Below are 26,632 nucleotides of genomic sequence, written 5' to 3' on the forward strand. Positions count from 1 at the left end.
GGTCTTTATTCTCTGACGTTGTAAAAGAATAAGAGGTGATCTCATTCAAGCACATAATCTTGACTGAGGTAGATGCAGTGTACTGAAATAACTGTCAAACATACTTTATACTCTTATGAGATTTTTTAAAAAGTACTACTCATAATCTTACACTTAGTGTCAAGACCAAAAGCATCATTTGGGACAAGCAAGAATAAACAAGGGGGAATAACTATCCTGACGATGGTGAGATAGAGATATGAATGGATGTTCAGAGATGGTGGCCATGGTCTTTGGATTAATGGCTGATCAAAGACTGATATGGGATAAATTTCTTTGAGGTTAGTGGAATCTTTGGAATTCGTTTGAGATAGATAGCTTTTTGGAGAAAGGCCACCAAAAAGGAGCTGAGAGCACAATTTTATTGAATGACAGAGCAGATTCATGGAGAATCTGCTAGAGACACATTTCTTATTCTAATCTTTGCTGTGTGCATCTACTTCCCCATTTTTGCCAGTCGACCATCCTGTGGATTTCATAGCTTAATATTTAGGGAGAATTAAAACTCTTTTGATTTCAATATTGTATTAATTGTTGGTTTTGATTGTTGAAACACTATGAAGTAGCAGAATAAAAATACTTTCTCTTCACACATTTTTACCCAAGTGCAAAGCAACTTCACATAAATTAGCACATTGAACACTGAATTTTTATTACCGCTGGCAACCTATTAATTATTTATGTACATGATCAGCGCTGAAGTAAGCTGCTGAAGTAAGCTGCTGTGTACCTTACCAGCCCAGCTGAGTTGAGCTAAATCGGTAGAAGCCTGTGTGTGATTAAATGAAAACCTTTGAATTTATCAATATGCTTTGACATTAATCAAAGTCGAATAATCTTGCTTGAAATTGCTAGTAGACAATTCTAGATCATGGATGGAATTTATTCGTGTAGTTCTGATGTACAAATTGGCAGCTGAATGAGGAACAGGATGTTGAAGTCTCTTTATGGCATTCAGGAATCAATAACTTGCTGGAGTTTTCTGGTCCACCTCATGAGCTGTTGCTTTCCCGGGAACACGCAACTACTTCAAGGATGACTTCTAAAAAATATAAAGATTCATAACATTCTTATGATTTTTTATTAAAACTCTTAAAAAATTATTAGATATTTATCAGCAGCATAAATCAATTTCTGCTTGCTCTCTGTCACATGAGGCATTGAGAAAAGACCATTAGAGCAGCATAGAGACTGGGATGTTATTAACGTTCAGACAGTTGTATCACATGAGGCAGCAAGGCGAGGTGATTATGGCACCATGGTGTCTATGGAATTTTATTAATGTTCAAACAGTTCTATTACATGAGGCATCGAGGGCAGCCATTATGGCAGCATGGTGACTATGGAATGTTATTAACTATGGACTGCATGAAGTCAAGTCACTTTTATTTCTATAGCACATTTAATAGACAACTATCGGTGACCAAAGTGCTTTACATTGGTGGAGGTACTAACGTTATACAACATGTGTTCATAGATTTACATACAATAAATACATACATAAAGCCCTCCCTCAGAGGACGTCAAGAAAGGCTTGAGAGTAAAGATGAGTTTTAAGTCTCGACTTAAAAGAGTCGACGGAGGGGGCAGTTCTGATGGGAAGAGGGATGCTGTTACACAGTCTAGGAGCTGCAACCGCAAAGACGCGGTCGCCCCTGAGCTTATGCCTAGACCGCGGGTTGTTAAGTAACTCCAAGTCGGCCGATCTGAGGGATCTGGAGGTGGTGTGGTGGGTAAGCAGACTTTTGATGTAGGTGGGGGCAAGCCCGTTAAGGGCTTTATAAACATAAAGAAGGATCTTGAAATTTATTCGGAACCGCACAGGGAGCCAGTGGAGAAAGGCCAGAATCGGGGTGATGTGGTCCCTTTATCGTGTGCCCGTCAGGAGTCTCGCTGCACGTTTTGTACCAGTTGCAGGCGGGACAGGGAAGATTGGCTGATTTCAGTGTTAAGGGAGTTGCAATGATCGAGGCGGGAGGAGATAAATGTGTGGATGATCTTTTTGAGGTCATCAAACTGGAGGAATTGTTTTATTTTAGCTGTCCGAAGCTGAAAGAAGCTAGCTTTTACCATGGCATTGACTTGTTTGTCAAATTTCAATGCTGAGTCAAATATCACACCAATGTTTTTGACGTGAGGTTTGAGTAATGGGGTAAGGCTTCCAAGGCTGCCTGCTATCGTTTTGATTGAGTTTGAGAGGCCGAGAAGGATGACCCCAGACTTATTCGTGTTTAGTTGGGGGAAGTTCTGGGCCTTCCAACACTATATATCCTCTAGGCAGTGGATAAGGTTAAGTAGATTTGATCGGTTTTTGGGCTTTAGGGGGAGTTGCGTATCGTCTGCATAGCAATGGAAGGAAATGCCTTTAGATTGTTCTGAGTGTGGACTTGCAGCTGCTGCAGTTAAGAGGTTTCCATCAAGAACACTGATTGATTGAAGACATCTCAATGAAATTAAAGTATGAGGGCACCTTTCCCTCTTCCACGTCTCTTTTATCTGGCTCAGCCTCTTTTTGATTCTTATAGTCATTCTGAATATCTAGAGGTAGTCTTATCACGTCATCCGTGACTGGAAGTGGGGGTTTGCAGGTTAGAGCATGGAATTTAAAAATGTCTCTGTCGGAATACAATCATCATTACACACTGATAATTTTGTATTCTGCACGGCCCTAAGGTGTATGTACTCAAACACTTAACCTGATGACATCTAGCATAAATCCTAACTGATATATGTGGCTGCTTCATGGACCTCAATTTCAATTGTATGCAAATCATTTGTGAACGCGATACAAACTGGAAAGAAAATCTTGGTGAATTTGTTTATACAAACATGTTTTTTCCAAACGCCTGGTATATGACAATGCAACCAAGTTAAACAAGCTAACAGATGGATCTGGTATGGCTGGATGTATCTTCAGTTGGTGTGAAAATCAGGGGAAAGATTCATGAAAAACTTTTAGTATGCTGATCAACTCAAATATTTTCTTCGAAAAGTATCTAATGATTATCCATGAAATATTCCCCTATTGGATGATTAATTCTCTTGTTGTAGGCAAATTGGATGCGAATGGAACAATCAAATCTGAAGGCTTCATGAATCAAACTATCATGAATGTGATTTTTGGATTACAAAGTAAGGGGTCTCAGAGGAGTTTTTGTCTCCTAATTTGAGGAAGGACATTCTTGCTATTGAAGGAGTGCAGTGTAGGTTCACCAGGTTAATTCCCGGGATGGCGGGACTGACATATGATAAAAGAATGGATCGACTGGAATTTATGATGAGAGGTTATCATCTCGAAACATATAAAATTCTTAAGGGATTGGACAGGCTAGATGCAGGAAAAATGTTCTGGAGTAGTTCCTGAAGATTAGCGGGTAGCAAACGTAACCCCACTTTTTAAGGAGGGAGGGAGAGAGAAAATGGGGAATTACAGACCAGTTAGTCTAACATCGGTAGTGGGGAAACTGCTAGAGTCAGTTATTAAAGATGGGATAGCAGCACATTTGGAAAGTGGTGAAATCATTGGACAAAGTCAGCATGAATTTACGAAAGGTAAATCTTGTCTGACGAATCTTATAGAATCTTATAGAATATTTCGAGGATGTAACGAGTAGCGTGGATAGGGGAGAACCAGTGGATGTGGTGTATCTGGACTTCCAAAAGGCTTTCAACAAGGTCCCACATAAGAGATTAGTATACAAACTTAAAGCACAAGGCATTGGGGGTTCAGTATTGATGTGGATAGAGAACTGGCTGGCAAACAGGAAGCAAAGAGTAGGAGTAAACGGGTCCTTTTCACAATGGCAGGCAGTGACTAGTGGGGTACCGCAAGGCTCAGTGCTGGGACCCCAGCTATTTACAATATATATTAATGATCTGGATGAGGGAATTGAAGGCAATATCTCCAAGTTTGCGGATGACACTAAGCTGGGGGGCAGTGTTAGCTGTGAGGAGGATGCTAGGAGACTGCAAGGTGACTTGGATAGGCTGGGTGAGTGGGCAAATGTTTGGCAGATGCAGTATAATGTGGATAAATGTGAGGTTATCCATTTTGGTGGCAAAAAAAAACGGGAAAGCAGACTATTATCTAAATGGTGGCCGATTGGGAAAGGGGGAGATGCAGCGAGACCTAGGTGTCATGGTACACCAGTCATTGAAGGTAGGCATGCAGGTGCAGCAGGCAGTAAAGAAAGCGAATGGTATATTAGCTTTCATTGCAAAAGGATTTGAGTATAGGAGCAGGGAGGTACTACTGCAGTTGTACAGGGCCTTGGTGAGACCACACCTGGAGTATTGCGTACAGTTTTGGTCTCCAAATCTGAGGAAGGACATTATTGCCATAGAGGGAGTGCAGAGACGGTTCACCAGACTGATTCCTGGGATGGCAGGACTGTCTTATGAAGAAAGACTGGATAGACTTGGTTTATACTCTCTAGAATTTAGAAGATTGAGAGGGGATCTTATAGAAACTTACAAAATTCTTAAGGGGTTGGACAGGCTAGATGCAGGAAGATTGTTCCCGATGTTAGGGAAGTCCAGGACAAGGGGTCACAGCTTAAGGATAAGGGGGAAATCCTTTAAAACCGAGATGAGAAGAACTTTTTTCACACAGAGAGTGGTGAATCTCTGGAACTCTTTTGCCACAGAGGGTAGTTGAGGCCAGTTCATTGGCTATATTTAAGAGGGAGTTAGATGTGGCCCTTGTGGCTAAGGGGATCAGAGGGTATGGAGAGAAGGCAGGTACGGGATACTGAGTTGGATGATCAGCCATGATCATATTGAATGGCGGTGCAGGCTCGAAGGGCCGAATGGCCTACTCCTGCACCTAATTTCTATGTTGCTATGTTTCTATGTTCCCGATGTTGCGGGGGGCCAGAACCAGGGGTCACAGTTTTAAAATAAGGGGTAGGCCATTTAGGACTGAGATGAGGAAAAACTTTTCCCCCAAAGAGTTGTGAATCCGTGAAATTCTCTGCCACAGAAGGTAGTGGAGGCCAATTCACTGGATGCTTTCAAGAGAGAGTTAGATATAGCACTTAGGGCTAACCGAATCAAGGGATATGGGGAGAAAACAAGAACGGGGTACTGATTTTAGATGATCAGCCATGATCATGTTGAATGGCGGTGCTGGCTCGAAGAGCTGAATGGCCTACTCCTGCATTTATTTTCTATGTTTCTCTGAGTTTTGTAGTACAGGTATTTTAATTCACGATTTCAATACTTCAAGGTTTCAAGGTCAGTTTATTGTCACATGTACAGTGAAATTCGAATTACCATACAGCCATACTAAAAAAAGCAACAAGACACACAACTACATAAAAGTTAACATAAACACCCACCACAGCGGATTCTCCACGTTCCCCACTGTGATGGAAGGCAATAACGTCTAATCTTCTTCCTCTTTATTTTATTTAATGCTGCCAGGAGGTCTTTTCTCAAATGCTCTCTTTGCTTTTCTTTTAACCATCTTTCCCTTTGATTCCTTGAGGTCAACCTTGTTCTTGCTATTTATAATCCGATTCTAGTCATGTGCAGTCTTTTTTTGCTTTATCTTCATCTGTTTCACTTTTATCATCCTTAGCCTCTTTTGCTGCTATGTATTAGATGAACAACAAATGAGACTGGTCCACTTCAATAAATGATGCATCATAATAATCAGATTGCTCATGTGACCTCGTGTAAAGTGACAGGATCATCTATTTTGAGATGGTGATAATGAGCTCTGGCTTTTCAATGTTTCTTCTGCTTCACCTTTTGAAAATACATAGCTTTAGCTTCACTAGATGAGTGTCTGTGACACACGTCTCCCTATCAATAATTCAGTAAGTGGTTGTCGTTAGTCGATATTGGTGTATTTACAAAGTCTTAGAAATATTGAACTTGGAATACATACACCAATGGGCATGGCACTGGAAAACAACCACCAATGCTGTATCTGCAAATTTCTATGAATTCAGTGGAATGATAAGGGAATCAATGTCAGTGTCATCATTCAAGCCTCCATCTCCAGCATTGGGGCAGGTCTTGTCATTTACATGCCTGACACTTGACCTTCAAAGTTTATATTCTACTCAAAGCTCTGTCACAGGAAACGATTACCAGTTAGGGAGAGGATAAGATTCAAGGATATGCTCAAAGCCTGCTTAAAGAATTGCACCAGCCCCACTGACCTTTGGGAATGTCTTACTTCATGACAGGTTAAAGTATAGAAGGAGCATTTGGGATGGTATTGGGTGCTTTGAGCCCATCATCAAAAATACGCAGAAACCCAGAACAGGCGAAGAAAGGAATAAACTATCTTAAACTATCAATCCGCCAAATCGGACACTGCTTGCTGCAGCTGTGGGAGAGTCTGGAGTTATCACATTAGTCTCATTAGTGGCTTAAGAACCTTCAAATTCTTATTGGTAACAAACCATCCATGATCCCAGAGGAGAGCCAACGATGTGGAAATTTGAATAGGAAGCGAGTAAGTTCTGGCTCCATTTCATAACCTCACATATTTTTCAGTCCATCTTTCACCGATAAAACACAAAGTGCTAGAGGAGCTCAGCGGGTCACGCGGCATCTCTGGAGAAAGTGGATAGGTGACGTTTCAATTCGGAACATGAAGAAGGGTCTCGACCTGATGCATCGCCTATCCATTTTCTCCCGACATGCTGCCTGACCGCTGATTTATTCCAGCATTTTGTGTCTATGCATTGTCAGCATTTCCTTTGTATTACATTTAATCCAAGACGATCAGTTTCTGAGCATTAAGGACCAATTTCAGACTAAAAACAATCTCTTCAACCTCTCACCTACATGCGAGTGCTAAAGCAGGAGCATGAGGAACACTGTCAAACTTGTGAATGGACATGATTATAGACAATAGACAATAGGAGTAAGTCATTCGGACCCTCGAGCCAGCACCGCCATTCAATGTGATCATGGCTGATCAACCACAATCAATACCATGTTCCTGCCTTCTCCCCATATCCCTTGACTCCGCTATCTTTAAGAGCTCTGTCCAGCTCTGTCTTGAAAGTATCCAGAGACCCAGCCTCCATCGCCCTCTGTGGCAGAGAATTCCACAGACTCACAACTCTCTGTGTGAAAACGTTTTTCCTCATTTCCGTTCTAAGTGGTTTACCCCTTATTCTTAAACTGTGGCCCCTGGTTCTGGACTCCTCCAACATCGGGAACTTGTTTCCTGCCTCTAGCGTGTCCAAACCCTTAATAATCTTATTTGTTTCAATAACATCCCCTCTCATCTAAATTCCAGAGTATACAAGCCCAGCCGCTCCATTCTATCAACATATGACAGTCCCGCCATCCCAGGAATTAACCTGGTGTACCTCTACGCTGCACTCCTTCAATAGCAAGAATGTCCTTCCTGAAATTGGGAGACCAAAACTGCACACAATACTCCATGTGTGGTCTCACTTGGGCCCTGTACAACTGCAGAAGGACCTCTTTGCTCCTATACTCAACTCCTCGTGTTATGAAGGCTAACATGCCATTTGCTCTCTTCACTGCCTGCTGTACCTACATGCTTACTTTCATTGAGTGATGAACAAGGACACCCAGATCCCGTTATACTGCCGCTTTTCCCAACTTGACTCAATGTAGATAATAATCTTCCTTCCTGTTTTTGCCACCAAAAAGGATAACCTCACATTTATCCACATTAAACTGCATCTGCCATGCATCTGCCCGCTCACCTAACCTGTCAAAGTCACCCTACATCCGTATAGTATTCTCTTCACAGTCATCTGCAAATTTGCTAATGTTACTTGTTACTTTTAATCCCTTCATCTAAATCATTAATGTATATTGTAAATAGCTGCGGTCCCAGCACCGAGCCTTGTGGTACCCCGCTAGTCACTGCCTGCCATTCTGAAAGGGACCCGTTAATACCTACTCTTTGTTTCCTGTCTGCCAACCAATTTTCTATCCATGTCAACATCCTACCCCCAATACCATGTGCTCTAATTTTGCCCAGTAATCTCTTATGTGGGAGCTCACCAAATGCTTTCTGAAAGTCCAGGTACACTACATCTACTGGATTTCCGTTGTCCATTTTCCTAGTTATATCCTTAAAAAATTCCAGAAGATGTCAAGCATGATTTCCCCTTCGTAAATCCATGCTGACTCGGACCAATCCTGCTACTGCTATCCAAATGTGCAGCTATTTCACTTTTTATAATTGACTCCAGCATTATGCTACATTTGCATGCTCAGAATTGTATAATACATCATTAACTATTTATCTGAAACTTGCAATAGCGTAGCAATCTTTAACATTGGCTAAACAAAAATTCTGCAACAGCCTGCTCGCAGTTCATAAGTTACTAAGTTCTCAAGTGACAGGAGCAGAATTAGGCCATTCGACCCATCAAGTCTACTCTGCCATTCGATCGTGGCTGATCTATCGTTCCCTCCCATCCCCATTCTTCTGCCTTCTCCCCATAACCCCTGACATCCTTACTAATCAAGAATCTATCAATCTCTGCCTTAAAAATATCCATTGATTTGGCCTCCACAGCTTTCTGTGACAACAAATTTCACAGATTCACCACTCCCTGACTAAAGCAATTCTTCCTCATTTCCTTCCTAAAGGTACATCTTTTTATTCAGAGGCTATGGCCTCTGGTCCTAGACCCTTCCACTAGTGGAAACATCCTCACCACATCCACTCTATCCAGGCCTTTTACTATTCGATCAGATCCAATAAGGTCTCCCCCTCATCCTTCCCATTCCTGGGATAATTCTCGTAAACCTTCTCTGGACCTTCTCTAGCACCAGTGAAACAACAAACTCCAAAAATAAGGTCTATATTGACAGAGGAACTGGACAATGTTGAGCACCTTGTTTGCCTTAGTAGTCATCTCTCCCAATGGACAAATATTAATGTCATGGTTTAGCACAGTATGCAATGTCTCACCTTTATCTTTGCTAGGCTGTCTCATCACTGATAACCATGGCAAGAGAATACATACTAGACTTTTAATTTACAACGTAATTTGTTCTAGTTCATGCAGGCTGTAGGTGACGCCCAAAATGTTTGAAAAACCTGGAATACCAGCATTAGAGTTTTCTTAAAAAGACATGAACTGAGAGGATGCTGGACAAAAATGCCGGAGAAACTCAGCGGGTGAGGCAGCATATATGGAGCGAAGGAATAGGTGACGTTTCAGGTCGAGACCCTTCTTCAAACTGAGAGTATTGTCACCTACCCTCCATATCCACACGGAAGTGAACATTGGGTATCTATTACCTGTTGAGGCTTGCTTATCCTGCATCAATTCAAGTGGAGCAGACATTTGGTATAATGCCTGCTGCATGCCGACTAAAACATTTGTTCACTAATGGTGAAAGGAAATGAGAAGGTCAGAAAAAAACTTTAAAATCACCCTGAAAACAAACATCACATCACACAATGGCAGTCAGTCGATCCAGACAGTAGATCAAGACAAAATGAAGTTAGCTTGTCAGGGAAGAAATGAGCACTTTTGAGGAAAATAATCTTGCCTTGATTGCAGATAAAAGCAAGAAAAGTAAGGTCAGAGAGCTGTTATTCATAGCAACTATGCCTTTGAACATTACGTGTACCATCTGCTGATGTAGCTGCGATACAAGGCATAGACTCCTCACTCACCCTAGGACTCATGGTAAAATAAAATACATGAGGAAAGCATCTTCCGACTTGGATTGCGTCTGCTGCCACTGACAATCATAATTTTCGCAACCAGGGATGTGAGTTGAGAGGACCTGCAGGTAGATTATTATGATGTCCTGTACATCATTGACATCCTTTCGCAGTGTCCTCCAACTGCTTTTCGATTCGAATCCTCCAGGCAAAATTTGTAACATCTTGCTCGATATGTGATGCACCTGACTGCTCTTGCTCTCCGTTGACTGAACTAACTCTGGATTCCCAAAGAGTCACACTATTCTGCTTAGTTTATACCTTCATCTGTCTTATGGGAACAGTACATCAACTTCGCATATTCCTTGCCTTCCATGCTAGGTGTTTGTTCCTTGTGAGAAGGTGGGATCGCATCTCGTCATGATATCAAGCTGATTTTACAATATGAACCTGCAAAATGACTGGAATACAGTCAAGCAGCGACATAATTTCACCTGCAATTGAAGCCTTATATGAGCAGCACCAACTGGCAGTCGTGATGCTGCTAGAAGCAAGATTTTCAGTGTAGCTGTACCTCACCACACTTGTGAATATGAAATCAGAGCACATGCATTCTGATTACACTGTTCACTTTTGTACCAGAAATATATACATGTTGACTGTTGACACCTGCCCACAGTTTAGCTGAAAGTCTGTGGAAAGAAAGACTCTGATTCACCAAGATATCATGCAGATATGTGCTTTATGTGCCATCAACCAACATTTGAGCAAAAATAAATCATTTATTGTTTCATGCTAAAGACCTTCATTAGAACTGAGGAAGAGTTATAGGATGTTCTTTTAGGAATGAGTTGAGGAGAAATTTATTTTGACTAAAGGGCGATGAATCTGTGGAATTCTTTGCCACAGAAGTCTGTGGTGGCAAAGTGAGTGGATATTTTTAAGGCAGAGATGGATAGATTCTTGATTAAGGTTTCAAGGTCAGTTTATTGTCACATGTACCAATTAAGGTACAGTGAAATTCGATCAAGTCAAGTCAAGAGAGTTTATTGTCATGTGTCCCAGATAGGACAATTAAATTCTTGCTTGCTGCAGCACAACAGAATATTGTAAGCAAAAATACAGAACAGTTCAGTTCAATATACACATAAATAAGCAGATAAAGTGCAATACGCTGTTACAGTTCAGAGTCTGTTTGTTGGCGAGTTTAATAGCTTGATGGCTGTGGGGAAAAAAGTTGTTCCTGAACCTGGATGTAACAGATCTCAGGCTCCTGTACCTTCTACCTGATGGTAGCGGAAAGATGAGTGTGTGGTCAGGATGGTGTGGGTCCTTGATGATGTTGGCTGCATTTTTGAGGCAGCAACTGTGATAGATCCCTTCGATGGTGGGGAGGTCAGAGCCGATGATGGACTGGGTTGTGGTCTCAACTTTCTGCATCCTTTTCCACTCCTGGACGCTCAAGTTGCCGAACTAAGCCACGATGCAACCAGTCAGCATGCTCTCTACTGTGCACCTGTAGAGGATCAAGAGAGTCCTCTTTGACATACCAATTAGTGCAGGTGTCAGAGGTTATGGGGAGAAGGCAGCAGAATGGGGACAGGAGGGAAGAGATAGATCAGCTATGATTGAACGGCGGAGTAGATTTGATGGGCTGAATGGCCTAATTCTACTCCTAATCCTGATCCCACGCCCCATCCCCACCCCTCAAACTCTACCCCCTCCCTCTCTTCCCCCCCCCACTCCCTCTCAGCCCCCCCTCCAGCTCTCTCTCTGCCACCCCCGCTCCGCCCCCCCCCCTCCCTCTCTACTTCCCCCCCAGCCTCTGCCCTCTGCCCTCTGCCCTTGCCCCCGCCCTCTGCCCCTGCTTGTCCTCTGCCCCAGCCTCCCCTCTGCCCCAGCCTGCTCTCTGCCACCATCCTATGCCCCTGCCCTCCCTCTGCCCCTGCCCCTGCCCTCTCCCTGCCCCTGCCCTCTCACTGCCCCTGCCCCTGCCCTCTCTCTGCCCCTGCCCTCTCTCCCTCACCCTCTCCAGCCTTGCCTGCCAGTTTGGATAGGGCGGGGGATGGGGGAAAAGGAGTGAATGATTAATATTAATATATAGGGGACAATATAATATCAAGGGGTAGTTAGTGTGTGTGTGTTTGTGTGTGTGTGGGGGTGGTTAATGTGTGTGTGTTGCCGTAGGCCACCCCCCCTCTCCCCAGCAAACGCTTGTTGAGGGGATGGTTCCGAACATAATTTTAGTATATTACTAAAATTCTTGTCTTGTTTGTTTGTCCGTTTGTTTGCCCGGTTTGTATTTGCGCAAAACGGTACACGATAGTACTGCAATTTTTGGCTCACCCTACTCACTATTGTCATGTGATGTAAATTAAACAAGTTTCATTCAGATTGATGGTATATTTTACGTTTAAAACTTTAAAAAGTAAAACAGCACCCCACTTGCCCCGCCCCCACTTGCCCAACTTGCCTCGACCCACTTGCGTCTTTACTTGACAGGCGTCACAAAGGACACCCTACGGGTCCTGAGCTTGCATTGTCAGGCGTCATAAAGGATACCCCTCAGGTCCTCAGCGCGGCCTTTGCACAATTTCAGTCCGCCATCGTTTATTCCTGTCACAACGGCGATCGGACGGCTCCAAGGGTAAGTTTCCTATTTTAATTTCTGTTTCCTGCCTCTAGCGTGTCCAAACCCTTAACAATCTTATATGTTTCATTGAGATCCCCTCTCATCCTTCTAAACTCTGGAGTGTACAAGCCCAGCTGTTCCATTCTCTCAGCATATGACAGTCCCGCCATCCTGGGAATTAACCTTGTAAACCTACGCTGCACTCCCTCAATAGCAAGAATGTCCTTCCTCAAATTAGGGGACCAAAATTGCACACAATACTCTAGGAGGACTCAAGCCCTCCCCCTCCCCAGGCTCCCGGACGCTCGCCCCCCCCCCCCCCCCCGCCTCAAGTACAGCATCATCGCCGCCCTGCTGGAGAAAACAGCAGCGGTGGTCATCGGGGTGAGGTGAGGAGGGAGGACCCTGGGGGGAGGGAGGAGAAGGGGATTGTGGAACGAGAAGGAACGGGTGGAATATTGCGTTGGAGAGGAACGGGACATAGTGGGTTATGGAGGGGAGGAGGGAGTGACTGAGGGTGGGCAAAGGAGAGGAAGGGAGAGGTGAGGAGGGAGGGGAGTGGGGGAGGGAGGAGAGGACAGGTCTCGTGGGGATAAATTAAAAGAGGGATGGTGAGACAGTTGGGGGAGGGGTTGCCCTTATCGCGAAGCGCAGTTGAGGGAGGGTTGCCATGACTCACGTCTCAATGGGGATCTCTGGTGTCACAACGGGAAACCCTCAGCCGCGCCTGCGCAGTTGGGGGCTATGGGTGAGTGGTGGAATATTGCGTTGGGGGAACGGGACATAACTGGTCCCACTTGGTCTCGTAATAAATTAAAACTAACAATGCACTCATCTTTCATCTCAGCATATTGCAGCTTAGAGGACTAAGTATTGAATTCTCCAACTTGCTCTTTCTTTCTGTTTGCATCAGAACTAGCCATTTGTACATATTCCTCCTCTCTCCCTTTTATCTCGATTGTATACTCCGGCCAGTTCAGCATGTCCCAGTAACCCAGACTATACAAAATCAACACATTACACAGGCAAATGACCTTAACAGTCCATTCATTTGCCACCATTTCACTTTATTCATGACATCCTCTTTGTTCCACTTATTGCTTACTCCCACTTTCTCTGTTACCTGGTCTAATTTGCTTTCTCATGCAGGAAAAAACTGCAGATGCTAGTTTAAATCGAAGGTAGACACAAAATACTGGAGTAAGTCAGCGGGACAGGCAGCATCTCTGGAGAGAAGGAATGGGCGATACCTTTCCCGTCTGAAGAAGGGTCTCGACCCAATACGTAGCCCATACCTTCTCTCCAGAAATTCTGCCTGTCCTGCTGAGTTACTCCAGCATGTTGTGTCTACCTTTCTCTCCTACTTAGCTCTGAGGTAGGGTCTTCAACCTGAAACATTAAGTTTCACTTTCCACTAATGCTGCTTGACTGACTGAGTAGTTTCATAATTTCTCATTATGTTTTAGATTTCAGCATCTTTGGTTTTATTTGTTTTCCATTACTGCAGTGACTTGTAACCATGACGTTCCAGCCATACAAGTACCTGTTAAACTTGTGGTGAGAACAAAATGATATCAATAGGAGCAGAAAGGTTTTTACCAGCAGGTGTTAATAAATCTGATGCAGGCTATTTTTAACTATCTTCGAATGGTGGATTTTGTAGACGATTGCTAAATCTTCCATGCCTAGTTCTGAATAACGTTTAGAGATACAGCATCGAAACCGGCCCTTCAGCCCACCGGGTCCTCGCCGACCAGCAATCCCCCACACATTAACGTTATTCTACACCCACTTGGGACAATTTTTACATTTGCCAAGCCAATTAACCTACAAACCTGTACTTCTTTGAAATGTGGGAGGAAACCGAAGATCTCGGGGAAAAACCCACGCAGGTCACAGGGAGAACGTACAAACTCTTTACAGACAGCACCCGTAATCGGGATCAAACCCGGATCTCCGCCGCTGCATTCGTTGTATGGCAGCAACTCTACTGCTGCGCCACCGTGACTTTAGTCTTGCATCTCCATTTCATCAAAAATACACAATTCATAAAGAAGCTTAGCTGAAACTGTATTCAATGAATCTAACTCCACACCAGTATAGCGAGCAGATTGAAGAAACTGCTAATGTGACATGTTTTATAACTAGTTTTAAGACTTTACACAATGGTGCTATGAACCACAGTGCCAGCTATTTATTTCCCTAATAATCTAATTTTCAGCAAAGCTATTTTAAAGATGGTGTTATACCACCTCAGTAATATTGTCAGTGATATTATTGATATGCTGACATTCCTTGCTGATATGGAACATGTATTTCATATGTGTTGGAAGGAATTGCAGATACTGGTTGAAACTGAAAATAGACACAAAATGCTGGAGTAAAGCTGCGCGACAGGCAGCATCTCTGGGGAGAAGGAACACGTGACATTTCGGGTCGAGACCCTTCTTCAGTCTAGAATTAGGGGAATGTGAATCGAGAGATATAGATGGTGATGTAGTGAGATATAGAACAAATGAATGAAAATATGCAAAAAAGTAATGATGATAAAGGAAACAGGCCATTGTTAGCTGTTTGCTGAGTGAGAATGAGAAGCTGGTGGGGGAGAGATGGAGTGTGACTTGGGTGGGGGAGGGATGGTGAATATTTGTAATGCAAAAGCTGTCTTATGGTTAATTATGGGAAAGATATATATGACTTTTCTTCTGTCATTTTTTCTCTAACTAAACTAATAATAATTCTCGAAAAATTAATAATTTAATTTATGGATAGAATGATAGCAGTAAGACCATAAACATTATATGTTCTGGCGAATCAAATGCAGACTACTTATAACGATCTTCAATTTAGGCATAACATCTTGTTCTCAGCATTTACTATTAGAATTGCAAAACATCAAATGCCGTGCCATTGAGCTTCCTCAGTGACACATACAGTATAATATGTGTGTCATCTTCTCGGTGTTTGACTTTTAAGTGTTGGCTCAAAATATTTTGAAAGCTGTCAATCTTTCGCCATAAGCAGTCTTTATTGACATTGTGAACCATACTCCAATCCTCTAACTCAAAATGGTACTCTCAGTTCTCCTACGTTGCTGAAGCTGCTTGAGCAAACTTTCATTGTCACCCTTTATTCCCCTCAAACATTCTCAGCTCAATAAAACAACTCAAAACTTGAATACTAAAACCAAAATAATGTGGAGAGAGAAACAGAGATAATCCTTTGGGTTGATAATAGTACAATAATAAGAGTGATGTTAGAACAAGGAAGGAAATAAGATATTAGTCCCAGAAGATTTACGCTTTCCGTAAGAGAAAATTCTTCTAACCCTCATAACCCTGGATGAAGTGACTCCTTTCCATCTCTAACATTACAACCTTTCTATTAAATTATCACTATCGTTGTTATTTTTTCCATTCTTTTTCTTTTAAAACTCCATTTACAGCATCTTGTCTGTTCCTCCTTCAAATTTCATCACTGTGGCAAAATCAAATTTTTGCTTTCTAGCCTTTTTTTATTCTGGGCCACACTCAAACTTTATTTGCCTCAGTCTTTACTTTCTCCTAATGTTTCAAGCTTTTGATACCCAAACGTGGCATGACTCTTGCATCCGTTCCTGATATACCTGATCCTTATCATATATAATTTCAATTAATTTGGCAGAATCTTGCTTTCTCAATATATAATATGGTTTCTATCAATAATATGGTACATTACTTCATCGTGTTACAGACTGTCACTTAGTAATAAAAGGTGATTATTTTTCCTTTCATTTTCCAATCTTCTTGGATTATTTGGAGATACTGAGGTTGATTTTGATTTCATGAGATTGTCAAAAAGATACAAGCAAATTGGCACCCCTTTTTAACCTTGTCAATTTAATTTTGAAGATAAGACACAAAATGCTGGAGTAACACATCGGGACAGGCAGCATCTCCAGAGAGAAGGAACAGGTGACGTTTCGGGTCGAGACCCTTCTTCAGACTGAAGTCTGGCGTCAGTCTTCTGTAGTTAGTCTTCTTCAGCCTGAAGCTGTTATTGTATCTATCTCAACGGCCTCCCCTGGCAGCTAGTTCCATACTGTCTGAATGAAAATGTTGACCTTCTGGTTCCTATTAAATCTTTCCCTCTCACCTTCAACCTATGGCCTCTACTTGATTCCCTTACCCTGGGAAAAAGACTCATGATCTTATATACATCGATAAGATCACCCTCCACCCACTTGTACTCCAAGGTATAAAGTCCTAGCCTGCCCAACCTCCCTATAGCTCAGGCCCATGTGATCTGGCAACATCCTCATAGATCTTCTCTGCACTATTTCGAGCTTAATAAGGAAGGGTTTCGACCCAAAACGTTACCCATTCCTTCTCTCCAGAGATGCTGCCTGTCCCGCTAAGTTACTCCAGCTGTGTGTGTCTATCTTCGGTTTAAACCAGCATCTGCAGTTTCTTTCTACACATATTTTATTTTATTTTCTTTGACTTGACTGTTCTATCACCTATGCATATTCAGTCAGTGTCAGTCGCCCCGTATTGAATCAATTGACTAATTATTTTGTGAAGTAAAGGACAACACTTTGGTGCTTCTGGATAAGCTTTTCTAATGGATTGAAATGAACTGAGATGTTGCTCTTTGTAAGTCAATGAACAACCATACTAATCTTGCCATGCGTCCTGGAAGAGCTTTATGGGTAATATGTTGTTAGAATCATTTGTCCGTAGTAGGACCTCTGCAACCATTATTGTCCGTAGTACGACCTCTGCAACCATTATTTATTTGCAAAGAATGATTTTGATTTGGGTTGATCATATAAAAGTTTCAATATCAGATAAACAACACTATTTCTTCCAAGAAACATTTTGATTAATTCAGATTTCATGCTCTCTTTCTACATTTGGCTTTCATTTGGCTGCTACTTTGTATTTCGTCTTTTTTTCAGTACAGTTTCCTTAGCAACGGATTTGCTCACTTCCGTACCATGCGGTAAAAACTGACACGGTACTTCTGAGCTGGACTGGCAAGACCTTTATTTATTGCTCATCCCTAAGTGGCTGTTAGGGCTATTTCAGAGACCCAATAAGTGTCACCAACGTGAGCCGAGGGTTACATTCAACAAATATCATTCCTTGCTGGCTATTAATGTTTCATGATTACTGATGTCTTTCCGCATTTTGTAATTCAAATGCAACTGATGTGATGCTGGGATTTGGACAGTAATGGTCTTGTGTCTTTGGATAGCTAGCCTCCACCACCTTCTTCAGAAGTAATACCTAAGGGTTTTAGTTTAGTTTAGAGATGCAGCCTGGAAACAGGCCCATCAGCCCACAGAGTCCACACCGACTATCTATCACCTGTTCACACAGAGAAACATAGAAACATAGAAAATAGGTGCAGGAGTAGGCCATTCGGCCCTTCGAGCCTGCACCGCCATTCAATATGATCATGGCTGATCATCCAACTCAGTATCCTGTACCTGCCTTCTCTCCATACCCCAACGACCTCAACTACCTTCTGTGGCAGAAAATTCCAAAGATTCACCACTCTCTGTGTGAAAAACGTTTTTCTCATCTCGGTCCTAAAAGATTTTCCCCTTATCCTTAAACTGTGACCCCTTGTTCTGGACTTCCCCAACATCGGGAACAATCTTCCTGCATCTAGCCTGTCCAACCCCTTAACAATTTTGTAAGTTTCTATAAGGTCCCCCCTCAATCTTCTAAATTCTAGCGAGTACAAGCCCAGTCTATCCAGTCTTTCTTCATATGAAAGTCCTGACATCCCAGGAATCAGTTTGGTGAACCTTCTCTGTACTCCCTCTATGGCAAGAATGTCTTTCCTCAGATTAGGAGACCAAAACTGTACGCAATACTCCAGGTGTGGTCTCACCAAGACCCTGTACAACTGCAGTAGAACCTCCCTGCTCCTATACTCAAATCCTTTTGCTATGAATGCCAACATACCATTTGCTTTCTTCACTGCCTGCTGCACCTGCATGCCTACTTTCAATGACTGGTGTACCAGGACACCCAGGTCTCGTTGCATCTCCCCTTTTCCTAATCGGCCATCATTCAGATAACAGTCTACTTTCCTGTTTTTGCCACCAAAATGGATAACCTCACATTTATCCACATTATACTGCATCTGCCACTCACCCAGCCTATCCAAGTCGCCTTGCAGCCTCCTAGCATCCTCCTCACAGCTAACACTGCCCCCCAGCTTCCTGTCATCCGCAAACTTGGAGATGTTGCATTCAATTCTCTCGTCCAAATCATTAATATATATTGTAAATAGCTGGGGTCCCAGCACTGAGCCTTGCGGTAGCCCACTAGTCACTGCCTGCCATTGTGAAAAGGACCCGTTTACTCCTACTCTTTGCTTCCTGTCTGCCAGCCAGTTCTGTATCCACGTCAATACTGAACCCCCAATACCGTGTGCTTTAAGTTTGCATACTAATCTCTTATGTGGGACCTTGTCGAAAATCTTCTGAAAGTCAAGATATAGCACATTATCCCTTATCCACTCTACTAGTTACATCCTCGAAAAATTCTATAAGATTTGTCAGACATGATTTACCTTTCATAAATCCATGCTGACTTTTTCCAATGATTTCATCACTTTCCAAATGTGCTACTATCCCATCTTTAATAACTGACTAGCAGTTTCCCCACTACCGATGTTAGACTAGCTTGTCTGTAATTCCCCGTTTTCTCTCTCCCTCCCTTTTTAAAAAGTGGGGTTACATTAGCTACCCTCCAATCCTCAGGAACTACTCCAGAATCTAAAGAGTTTTGAAAAATTATCACTAATACATCCACTATTTCTGGGCTACTTCCTTAAGTACTCTGGGATGCAGCCTATCTGACCCTGAGGATTTATCGGCCTTTAATCCATTCAATTTACCTAACACCACTTCACGGCTAACTTGGATTTCACTCAGTTCCTCCATCTCATTTGACCCCGGTCCTCTGCTATTTCCGGCAGATTATTTATGTCTTCCTTCGTGAAGACAGAACCAAAGTAGTTAGTCAATTGGTCTGCCAGGTCCTTGTTCCCCATGATCAATTCACCTGTTTCTGACTGCAAGGGACCTATATTTGTTTTAACTAATTTTTTTCTCTTCACATATCTATAAAAACCTTTGCAGTCAGTTTTTACGTTGCCTGCCAGTTTTTTTTCATGATATATTTTCCCTTTCCTAATTAAGCCCTTCATCTGCTGGACTCTGAATTTCTCCCAGTCCTCTGGTAGGTTGCTTTTTCTGGCTAATTTGTATGCTTCATCTTTTATTTTGATACTATCCCTGATTTCCCTTGTTATCCACGGATGCACTACGTTTCCTGATTTATTCTTTTGCCAAACTGGGATGAACAATTGTTGTAGTTCATCCATGCAGTCTTTAAATGCCTTCCATTGCACATCCACCGTCAACGCTTTAAGAATCAATTGCCAGTCTATCTTGGCCAATTCATGTCTCATACCCTCAAAGTTACCTTTTTTTAAGTTCAGAACCCTTGTTTCTGAATTAATTATGTCACTCTCCATCCTAATGAAGAACTCAACCATATTATGGTCCCTCTTGCCCAAGGGGCCACACACAACAAGACTGCTAATTAACCCTTCCTCATTACTCAATACCCAGTCTAGAATAGCCTGCTCTCTCTTTGGTTCCTCTACATGTCTCCTCATTGCAATTCAGGCAACGTTCCTGTGAAACTTTTTGCTGGTGGTCCTATCTGGTCAGTAGTACCGGACCTATGTATCGATGGTTATGGAGCTAGACACAAAATGCTGGAGTAACTCAGTGGGACAGGCAGCATCTCTGGAGAGAAGGAATAGGTAACATTTTGGGTTGAGACCCTTCTTCAGATATCTGCAACATAAAGGTTGTGAGTATACCCATGTCAGATTGTTAGTTGACTGGTCTGTAGAGCAACTTTTCCAGTTTAGACACCAGTTACCCAATGTTTGCAAGATGAACTGGATTACAATTGACTTTGGTGTATGACAAGCTTATACCTAACTACAGTATTATTTTTCTTTTATCTATCTGATATAACTGAAGAGATTAAGCCATTTCATAGTCCATTGAATTGTCATCTGGAAAGTTGTGGCTCTGAAGTCATAAAGGGCAGAGAGCTAAGAGTAATGAATCCTTTCCCTGCGGGGTGTTTGAAAAGCAGATGGCAATTTTGTCGTCAGTAGTAAGATTATGATTGAATTTTTGCTTATCCTTAATTCTTGTGCTTCTCAAGCAACCTCTGAAACAAAGTGTAGATTGGTGAATAAATACTCTATTTTAGTGGTCTGAGAAACGACTACTGGAGTTTTCAACAGATCTTTATTCAAAAGTTCGATATCCAGTATACAGGCTTTCCAGACTCGTCTGCCCACAACGGTGATCAGCGCTGAACTAACGCGCGCAAGTGAAAAAACGCGCAAAACAAGCAGCCCCTCCCGAGTCACGTGACCACGGCTTCCGAACACCGGGTTCAATATCTGCGTGCGCCAGCAGGCGCTGCTACAGTATTTCAATTTAATAATGGATTGGGTGCCACAGTCCACATATACCTTCAGTTACAGTTTTCTTAAACTGGCCTGTAATAACTTGTGAAACTTCAGGGTGACATCTGCTGGAGCCACTGCTTCACAGCACCAGAGACCCAGGTTCGATCCTGACCACAGGCGGTGACCATGTGGAGTTTGCACCTTTTCCCTGTGATTGCATGGGTTTCCTTGGGATGCTTCGGTTTCCTCACACATCCTAAAGACATGTAGGTTTGTAGGTTAATTGGCCTCTGTAAATTGCCCCTGGTATGTAGGGAGTGGATGAGAAAGTGGTAATAACATATAACTAGTGTGAACTGGTTGGCGTCGACTCGGTGGGCCGAAATGCCTGTTTCCATTCTGTCTCTCTAAACTAAACTAAAATATCCACACCCTATATGAACTATATGTTGAGAGAAATAAGATGAATATCATTATGCCTATGTTTAAAGTAAACATTAATTTTACTTCGGAGTCACGTGAGTGACTACGTGAAGAACCCCGCCAGGACGCATGCGTGCCATATCGCTTTCACACTTGTGAAACGACAGGCGGGGTGGAGCGTTCCCCCGCAGCGGTAAGTTTGAAACCGCGACCTGCAAGTAAGTGACTTACTCTGCGGTAGTTTTTTGTCCCCGCGCTGTTTTTACACAGGGAGGGAAGCTGGACAAAATAGTGTCCACAAGTGCTGCGAGTGAAGCTGGCTGGGGAGGACCGCGAAGTTGCGGGAGCCAGCAGCAGCTGAAGGCACAAGCCCCATAAGTGGGATCAGCTGTGCCGACTTTTGGTCCCGCGCCGGCCAGAACACCACGGCCGGGCAGGAGACTATTCAGAATGGGGCCGTCGACTTTGAAAAGTCGAAACGGCAGGAGGCGGGGTGGAACGATGTTCCCCCGTAGCGACAGTTTAAACCTGGACCTGCAGGTAAGTGAAACTGCGGTCTTTATTCTCCCCATACTGTTTCACAGGTGGGGAAACATGGAGAGCTGTGCAAACAACGGCAGGCGGCACAGGAATCACCCGTAAGGGAACAGCTGTGCCCAACTTCGCTCCCGCACTGGCCAGATTAAACACCATGGCTGGGCGGGAGACTATACAGAACGGAGCCGTTGGCTTTGACAAGTCAAAATGGCAGGAGGAGGGGTGGAAGGACGTTCCCCCATAACGGCAAGTTTTAAGCCTGGACCTGCAGGTAAGTGATACTGCGGTCATTGTTCCCATACTGTTCTACAGGTGGGGGAAACATGCACAAGGCAAAGAAGTCGACCAGAGCTGGCAAAGGTCGGGGGGAGGAGGGACAGGGGACAGCTGTGGACTTCGGGCCAGACGTTCCAAAAAAGTCACTAAGAGCTCCAAAATGACAGACTCCGGGAGATGGAGTCTAGCAAGTTTTAAGCCTGGACCTGCAGATGGACACCACTGTAAGTGCGTATGCGTTCCAGTCGTGGAAATAGCATCTGGAAACATGTCGGAGCAGGACTTAGGAAAGCCCTGGGGCTCATAAAGGTGACCCTACAGCCTACAAGGAAAGCTGGCGACAGCGGTCTTTTAGACATCTTTATTGAAGATGCTGGCTACAACCATAGCCCAGCGGGGGGGGGCAAACAAGACACCCCCTGAACCAAAAACAAACATGCACAAGGAGAAGTCGACCAGAGCTGCGACAACGCTGTCTGGGGAAGACCGCGGAGATGCGGACACGCATCATCCAGCAGCGGCCGGCGGCACAGGAATCACCCGTAAGGGAACAGCTGTGCCAGACTTCGCCCCCGCACCACCCAGATTAAACTCTGCGTCTGGGCGGGAAGGCAAGACGAAAACCAAAAGAGTCGTTGACTGATTAGTCCGACTTTGAGCAGCCGCGAGCGGCCAGCGACTTTGAGCGCTGGATCCGGTTGGAGCGGCTTATGGAGCAGAGCTCCAAAATGACAGACTCCGGGAGATGGAGTCTAGTCACCGTGGGGATATAAAAAACACCCACAGCAGCACCTTACGTAGGGCTGCACAGTGCATCTCTCTCGTCAGAGGGGAGTACTGGGGGGTCAATTCTGGGCTGACGGGGTTTTGACGAACAAAACTACAAGTGTGCAGGGAGTGCAGGAAGGCAAAATCTATTGGTCATGGTGTCCAAATACATACAGCCAGACCACGATGGACACCACTGCAAAAATACTTGGGACCAGGAAACTGCGTATCCCTGAATGTTCCAGTCGTGGAAATAGCATCTGGAAACATGTCGGAGCAGGACTTAGGAAAGCCCTGGGGCTCATAAAGGCGACAACATTAAGTTTCTCCTACAGCCAAAGACAGCACCCTTATGCACCCACCAGCAGAACAAGAGAAGCTGATGAAAGCTCAAAGGCCGGGCATACAGGACAGCAGTCTTTTAGACCATAGCCCAGACCGGCCTTCCTGGAAGATGCACAAACCCCCAACCCAAAAACAAACCCAGACTCCGGCGCCTCAACCTCCACGAAGACCACACAGAAGAAGCAAACTTCCACTGGTAACAATGGAGGTAGGTGGGTCTGGTCCCTTACAAATTTTCGAAGAGTGGATAATACACACATTGGTGGGAGATTACACTCTTTTGGATACATGGTGTATATCAACTAAGACACTTATATCCTAAGCAGTATCCAGGGATATACCATTGAATTGTGCAAAAGGGGTAATGGGTAAACCCAACACGATTGGCTGGAATATGTGTCTTATATCTTTACCAAAAACAAAATAGATGGTGACAGTCGCATCATCATCGAATTGACCAAATTGAATACATTGTACAATATATTCAGTACAAAATGGGAACTGGTAACTGCTAAAGAACTGATTTCCAAAGGCTACTCCATGGCTAGCATCGACCTAAAAGATGCTTACTATTCAGTGCCTACACGGACTGATCACAAACGTTATTTAAAAAAAATTCAACTGGATGGGGCAGCTCTGGCAGTATAGAGCTCTACCAAATACATAATCACATGATCATACTAATTGTGGGCATAACTTTGGCCTAACTAGCTGTAACAGCCACCATATAATTGGGTGAAAACTGGGGTTATCATCCATCCAGTTAAATCTGAACTAACGCCTACCAACATAATGGATTATTTGGGGTTCACTATTGACAGCTCACATGTCGGTGACTTTACCAAAGGACAAGGCTACAGTCTTAACTGAGGCCTGCAACAACCCCACTGACATCAGTGAACCGTCTATCAGATTGGTAGCAAGGGTAATTGGCATATAGTGTCTGCCTTTCCAGCCACACAATTTGGACCTTTGTATTACCAAAAATCTACAAAGGGCAAAAATACAAACACTCAAAGTTAATACTGGTCATTTCGACAGACCAATAAGCCACCAATCAAAGCTTATGGAATTAAAATGGTGGAGGGAGAACATTCGGCATTGTTCCAACCCTATTGTTATCAGCAAACCCTTAGTAGTGCTACAAACTGATGCCAGTGCGCTTGGTTGGGGTACTACCAATTTCCGTCTCCATCTGTGGAGGTAGATGAAAGGCACATCATTATCACAGACACTGGGCATAAACTACCTGGAAATGTGGGGTGCGTTCTATGGCCTAAAGTCATACTGCTTTGGGATAAATCACCAGCATGTTAGACTACAGAGTGACAATCTGACTAATACAATTTGGTAATGGTGTATCCAGAGAAATATTTGAATATCAGCTACTTACCTACCAGGTAACCCAAAATTCAGTGACAGACATCAGGTCACGCAAATTCAATAAAATAAGACTTAATCACCAGTTACCAAACTGTGTTTCTTGGGAACCAGACGATTGGCCTACTTAACCATGGTTCCCTGTGATACTCGACATGGGTTTTAACCATGTATCACCATCCTGAAACAACCAGATTATTTGTTTGTCCCGTAACAGGGGAACCCATCCATGTCAAAAACGACAGACCTATCAATTTGTAGAGTCTAAAGACACCTCTACTGCAACTGGGACTGGCGGACCGAACATTGAACATTATCTCAGCGGGCCACAGACAGTCCACCAAAAAACTATATCTGGTATACGTCAGGAAATGGGAGATATATTGTCACTGAAACAACATCACCTACAGTTCGATGAACATAACGTCTGTTCTGGAATTCCTGGCAGGCCTCCATTATGATGAGGGGCTCAGTTACAGTGCCATTAACTGCGCCAGAAGTGCCCTTTCAACATATCTATGATGAGGATCAGAGCGTCATTCTGTTGGGACTCACCCGTGGTAACCAAACTTAGGGGAATTTTTAATATCAATCCCCCAAAAACCAGGTACTCTCTAAAATGGGATATGAGTATTGCCCCAACGTTGCTAAGGAATTGGTCTCCAGCAACAGCTCTGTCCCTGCAAAGACTGACGCACAAAACAGTCATGCTGATGGCTTTGGTCACGGCACTAAGGGTACAGTCGTACATAAGTTAAGGCTGGACCATATGACATCTTCAACAGGAATATAACGTTTCACATTACGAATTAGTCAAACAGAACAGACCGGGATTATCAGGCCTCAAAATAGAATATAGGGATTACCCTACAGATATCGTCTCTGTATAATAAGACAATTATTGTTATATATGGAGAACACCAAAAACATCTGAGGCTATGAGATGGCACTACTAATCAGCCACAAACAACCCACAAAAAAGTGTCGGTTCAAACTATTTCCAGATGGCTGAAACAGGTTTTAATAACAGCTGGGGTGGATACTAACATATTCAAATCTTATTCCACCAGGGCTGCAGCTACATCGGCAGCTATGGAGTTGGATGTACCAATGAACAAAATCCTCGAGACAGCAGGATGGATCAGGGGAAAATGTTCCAACTATTCTACCACAAACCAGTAGTTAAACTGGAACTTTGCAGAGCCAATTTTAAGTTCTGTAATATAATTTCACCCCATAAATAGGGGCTATAATTTGTTGTTAACAATTTATCATGGATTTCAATGTTGGATTCATGTCTAAACATGTTAACACAATTCCTCCCACAGTCAATTAAGGCAGATGTGATGCATGGACTCGTTTCCACGGCATGAAATCACAGAGCTTTGAAATCTTCATGTAGTCACTCACGTGACTCCGAAGTAAAATAGTAAGATTAAACGAGAACTTACCAGTTTGAAGTTTGATCGTTATTTTATGAGGAGTACGTTGAGGGAATACGTGCCCTCCGCTCCCACCCTTGATCATATACTCAACTGGTATTTTCTTCTCTAACCTTACTATGTTCAGTCATTACAGTTATCTGTGATTTCACACCGCTGCTTTGAAGAATGACACGCATGCGTCCTGGCGGGGTTCTTCACGTATTCCCTCAACGTACTCATAAAATAATGATCAAACTTCGAACTGGTAAGTTCTCGTTTAATCTTACTATTATTGACTGGATGAATTTCAGGTTGAGATATCATGGGGCACAAATTTTTCCTGATGGTCAAAAGCTACAATGTCTGTTTTAAAATCCTGCTGTCTGGCAGAACTATTACAAAACTGTTCAAATAAGGGTTCTTAACTTCTTGAATAACCCTTTTCCCAATTTGAATGGTGTGAGGGCCTGGTTCACCTATTATTCATTTCATTCTGTAATTATTGGAACCAATTAGCAGCAAACACACTGGTTGAGGTAATTCTCCACCTGCGTGGAAATGTTTTCTGCTATGACGCTTTTTATCACCACCATGAATATCACAATTTTGGTAATTTTTTGTTATTGAATATTTTGTTTACGCACAAGGCCACAACTTATTTTTAACACTAATAAG

The 26,632-nt window shown here is 43.2% G+C and overlaps 1 protein-coding gene across 1 annotated transcript in view; it reads left to right on the plus strand.

Annotated features, from left to right (window-relative positions):
• ppfia2 (PTPRF interacting protein alpha 2) overlaps nt 1-26,632 on the plus strand; it is a 281,508-nt gene that overhangs the window by 114,378 nt on the left and 140,498 nt on the right.

This window comes from Leucoraja erinacea, chromosome 19 (genome assembly GCF_028641065.1).
Source record: "Leucoraja erinacea ecotype New England chromosome 19, Leri_hhj_1, whole genome shotgun sequence".
NCBI classification, from domain to species: Eukaryota; Metazoa; Chordata; class Chondrichthyes; order Rajiformes; family Rajidae; genus Leucoraja; species Leucoraja erinaceus.